Source organism: Protopterus annectens, chromosome 10.part0 (assembly GCF_019279795.1).
Source record: "Protopterus annectens isolate FY-2018-M chromosome 10.part0, PAN1.0, whole genome shotgun sequence".
In the NCBI taxonomy this organism is placed as follows: domain Eukaryota; kingdom Metazoa; phylum Chordata; order Ceratodontiformes; family Protopteridae; genus Protopterus; species Protopterus annectens.
This window is the reverse complement of record NC_056744.1, coordinates 558,622,043-558,628,042: the sequence shown is the minus strand read 5'-3', so window position 1 is coordinate 558,628,042 and position 6,000 is coordinate 558,622,043.

The following is a 6,000-nucleotide window of genomic DNA, read 5'->3' as shown; positions in this document are numbered from 1 at the left end:
TTTGACAAATTGTGGGATCACTATGTTTAGATCCGGCTCAACTAAGTGTTGTTGTGGTCCAAAGTAGGGTAATCCTCTGGTAAGTCTTAAGTCTGAGGCATCCTTCAAATGCTTACTGACTTCACTCCTATAATAACCTCGTTGCACTAACCTATCATTCAGATTAGATAATTCAGTTTCAAAACATTGATTCATTGGATTAAGCCTGGACGCTCTAATAGCTTGCCCCCTCATAATGTTTCTAAAGACATGAGGAGGGTGCATACTAGACCTATGTAATAAGTTGTTACTATAACAACTTTTCCGAAAGACCCCCGTGTTAATGATATTATTATCAAGTCTTTCAATATACATGTCAAGAAACTCTATTCTATTTTGTGAGCTATTCTTTGTAAATTTAAGGCAAGTAGTAAGATTATTCATAGTCATAAAAAACAAATCAAGTTGCTCTGCTGTACCTTTCCATAAAACAAACAAATCATCGACAAATCGTCGATAGAAAATGACATGTTGTAGAAATAGATCCACTTTAAAAAGGAAATGCTCTTCCCAATGGGCTAAGAACATATTGGCGTAGCTATTGGCACATGGTGTGCCCATAGCTACGCCATCTTTCTGTCTATATATGTGACCATTAAACATGAATAAGTTATTCTCTAATATCAGCTCCAGGAAGCAAGTAATTAGATCTATCTTAACAGCTGAATAATCACTGGGATTTTGCATATATTCAGTAACATACATGACTCCCAGATCATTGGGAATTATTGTAAATAAAGATTGAATGTCGAAAGTTACAAAAATGTAATCCATATTAATTGTTATATCCTTAATACAAGTATATAGATCAAGCAGAAATTGCCTAGAGTCCTTTAGAACTGTATTATTATTGTTTAATACATGCCTTCGATGTTTTTCTACATAGACAGATAAATGTTCGGTTGCCCAGCCACGTCCTGAGACTATAGGTCTCAGAGGAGGGTTTATCAAATCTTTATGTATTTTAGGGAGACCATTTATAGTTGGTATGATGGGATGGGGGACAATGAGATATTCATAAGTATCTTTATCAATCAAATACCCCATATATATGTCCGTGATAGTATTATGCACATATTTGATGGTATAATCAACATCCTGCTTGCCGATCTTAACATAAAAGTCATCACATAGCATAGAGGTCATACGTTCATTATAATCAGTCATGTCCATGACTACTATCTTCCCTCCCTTATCAGCAGGTCTAATGGCTATGTTGTGATCACTCTGTAATTTCTTAAGGCTAAGTCTTTCACCATGTGTAAGGTTGTCATTCTTAAAATGTTGTTTGTTAAAAGTCCTGTTCTCATAATAATCATAGAGCTCATCCTCAGTGAGTTTAATGTATGCTTCTATTAGTGGATGGTTAGTAGGTGTAAATTCACTCAAGTTCTTAAATTTAAAATCAGAACATGTCTGGTTGCTATCTTTGTACATGAATTTCAACATCATGTTCCTGCAAAATAATTTGACATCCATAATTGTATCTACCATATTACTCTTACTTCTGGGAATAAAATTCAACCCTCTATTCAGTAATCTCAGATCATCCTTAGTCAAAATAATATGTGACATATTGTGTACTAATGTTTGTCCACCCACATTTTCCTCAGTGTTTTCTGTGGGGTGAATTCTTCCGAGAGCTTTCTTTTTTGCCTCCCTCTGCTCACTGAGCGAGAGCGGAACTTGTTGTTCTCTGCTCTCACTGGTAGTGGAAAAACCAACTGAGGGGGTACATTAGGGTTCGGGGTAGAGTGCAAAACCGCTTGTTTGGGTCTAACTACAGGCCCATTAGGATGTGTATGTTTAGGCCCATTCTCTGGTTGTTTAGTTGTTTCATTTGCTATTCTTACCTCTGGATATAAGTTAGTGTTACTATCTACAGTAGAATGTATCAAATGTATGACATCAATAGAGTCATTACAATGGTCATTATTTAAAACATTCTTAATTCCAACATTATTATCAGATATACCAAGTTGCGAGGTTTGGGGTGAATCCAAATGATTAACCCTTACATTCTCAGTATTTAAAACAGGACAGTCCATACGGGCTCCAAGCCCCCGAGTTTCAACATTATTTCCAACATTTCTGCTAGTTGGTCTGTCCTGTACAACTTCTCTTACAACATTATTCATATTTTCATTCACTGTCCCTGTTGTAGCTTTCAGATTAAGCCTGGGCCACATGAAGACATGGCCATTTCTAAAGTCATTAGTGTCTCTAATAACCTTGTGTCGCTTCTGTTGGTAAAGTTTCCTTTCAAACACAGAAATGCTATCTAGCATATTATCAAATAAGGGACACTAAGAAGCTGTGTAGCGAAAGCGCTTATCTTTTATTTTAATAAACAGTTTATTGGTATCAGTTGCCTAACTGTTTTGCGTTCATTTTACTGGACTCCGTTATATGAGGATTTGAACCTGCTCACTCTGGGGTTTGTAACTGTTCTAATTGATTACTTTTTACTTCACTCACCCCAGCGTTAACCTGTAGCGAGACCAAGGATTTTTTATTTATTACGTATATTTTCAATACGGTCTCTGCGAGCAGGAGCAGGCTATCAGTGTTTGCTGGACTTTGTGTTTCATTCGTATATATTTCCCTGCACGAATGGCAGAAATTGAACTTGACTACGTCCCCAGAGATGAACATCGTGGGAACGAGACACCGCGTGATGACATCATCGTAAAGAGGTTTCATAATTACCTCAAAGGAAACGCCCAGTCCTCCTGGCTCCTTGATGCTGAACCAGTGTGTACGGATGCACCAGGGCAGAATTTCGATTCCAATAAACTTTATACAACGCTTGAAGGTATTGAGAAGAGCTTTATCAAGCTCAAGAGGTTACAAGTACAAAGAACACATTTTCAGTTATGTCTGGATCGCAACATCATACCAAGGGGCTTGCGTGTGTTCACAATGCCTAGTCAAGGCAGGGACTATCCAGAACTCCTGGCACAGTGGCAACGCTTAAATATGGAGGTGAGTCAGAAATATTTAAAGTTATTAATTGACTTTTTCAAACCGGAAGAGGCCACTTTGACTGAGGACATAAAGAATAAGCAGCGCCAGTTATTCAATGACTATCCTTCTGACATTGTGTGTCCCTTATTTGATAATATGCTAGATAGCATTTCTGTGTTTGAAAGGAAACTTTACCAACAGAAGCGACACAAGGTTATTAGAGACACTAATGACTTTAGAAATGGCCATGTCTTCATGTGGCCCAGGCTTAATCTGAAAGCTACAACAGGGACAGTGAATGAAAATATGAATAATGTTATAAGAGAAGTTGTACAGGACAGACCAACTAGCAGAAATGTTGGAAATAATGTTGAAACTCGGGGGCTTGGAGCCCGTATGGACTGTCCTGTTTTAAATACTGAGAATGTAAGGGTTAATCATTTGGATTCACCCCAAACCTCGCAACTTGGTATATCTGATAATAATGTTGGAATTAAGAATGTTTTAAATAATGACCATTGTAATGACTCTATTGATGTCATACATTTGATACATTCTACTGTAGATAGTAACACTAACTTATATCCAGAGGTAAGAATAGCAAATGAAACAACTAAACAACCAGAGAATGGGCCTAAACATACACATCCTAATGGGCCTGTAGTTAGACCCAAACAAGCGGTTCTGCACTCTACCCCGAACCCTAATGTACCCCCTCAATTGGTTTTTCCACTACCAGTGAGAGCAGAGAACAACAAGTTCCACTCTCGCTCAGTGAGCAGAGGGAGGCAGAAAAGAAAGCTCTCGGAAGATTACACCCCACAGAAAACACTGTGGAAAATGTGGGTGGACAAACATTAGTACACAATATGTCACATATTATTTTGACTAAGGATGATCTGAGATTACTGAATAGAGGGTTGAATTTTATTCCCAGAAGTAAGAGTAATATGGTAGATACAATTATGGATGTCAAATTATTTTGCAGGAACATGATGTTGAAATTCATGTACAAAGATAGCAACCAGACATGTTCTGATTTTAAATTTAAGAACTTGAGTGAATTTACACCTACTAACCATCCACTAATAGAAGCATACATGAAACTCACCGAGGATGAGCTCTATGATTATTATGAGAACAGGACTTTTAACAAACAACATTTTAAGAATGACAACCTTACACATGGTGAAAGACTTAGCCTTAAGAAATTACAAAGTGATCCCAACATAGCCATTAGACCTGCTGATAAGGGAGGGAAGATAGTAGTCATGGACATGACTGATTATAATGAACGTATGACCTCTATGCTATGTGATGACTTTTATGTTAAGATCGGCAAGCAGGATGTTGATTATACCATCAAATATGTGCATAATACTATCACGGACATATATATGGGGTATTTGATTGATAAAGATACTTATGAATATCTCATTGTCCCCCATCCCATCATACCAACTATAAATGGTCTCCCTAAAATACATAAAGATTTGATAAACCCTCCTCTGAGACCTATAGTCTCAGGACGTGGTTGGGCAACCGAACATTTATCTATCTATGTAGAAAAACATCTAAGGCATGTATTAAACAATAATAATACAGTTCTAAAGGACTCTAGGCAATTTCTGCTTGATCTATATACTTGTATTAAGGATATAACAATTAATATGGATTACATTTTTGTAACTTTCGACATTCAATCTTTATTTACAATGATTCCCAATGATCTGGGAGTCATGTATGTTACTGAATATATGCAAAATCACAGTGATTATTCAGCTGTTAAGATAGATCTAATTACTTGCTTCCTGGAGCTGATATTAGAGAATAACTTATTCATGTTTAATGGTCACATATATAGACAGAAAGATGGCGTAGCTATGGGCACACCATGTGCCAATAGCTACGCCAATATGTTCTTAGCCCATTGGGAAGAGCATTTCCTTTTTAAAGTGGATCTATTTCTTCAACATGTCATTTTCTATCGACAATTTGTTTGTTTTATGGAAAGGTACAGCAGAGCAACTTGATTTGTTTTTTATGACTATGAATAATCTTACTACTTGCCTTAAATTTACAAAGAATAGCTTACAAAATAGACTATAGTTTCTTGACATGTATATTGAAAGACTTGATAATAATATCATCAACACGGGGGTCTTTCGGAAAAGTTGTTATAGTAACAACTTATTACATAGATCTAGTATGCACCCTCCTCATGTCTTTAGAAACATTATGAGGGGGCAAGCTATTAGAGCGTCCAGGCTTAATCCAATGAATCAATGTTTTGAAACTGAATTATCTAATCTGAATGATAGGTTAGTGCAACAAGGTTATTATAGGAATGAAGTCAGTAAGCATTTGAAGGATGCCTCAGACTTAAGACTTACCAGAGGATTACACAATTTTGGACCACAACAACACTTAGTTGAGCCGGATCTAAACATAGTGATCCCACAATTTGTCAAATTTACCACGCAGTTCACATCAGACCATCTAGAATTGAGAGAAATATTGCATAAACATTGGGATATATTATTAGTGGATAATGACCTTAAAACTATAGTGGGCGACCAACCCAAGTTTTTGTATAAAAACAAAAAGAATCTGAAGAGAAAACTTTGTTACACTACTACTACTCAATTAGACAAGAACAATGGTTGTACTAAACCGTGTGGACGCTGCAATTTTTGTAGCTACATAGATAGTACACCTCACTTCTATCACCCGGATTTGAGACAGTATTTTTCCACTTCTGCTGAAGCAGACTGTATGACACCACACATAGTCTATCTAGCTGTATGTCAGATGTGTTCCTCGTTCTATGTAGGGAAAACTAACCACCCATTTAGGGATCGAATGAGGGAACATATCTACCATATTAAGAAGGGTTCAGCACACAATGCTTTAGCAAAGCATGTTATGATGACGAACTCCTCACATACTTTTAATTTTAAAGCTCTTGAAGTGATACATCCAAATCCTAGAGGA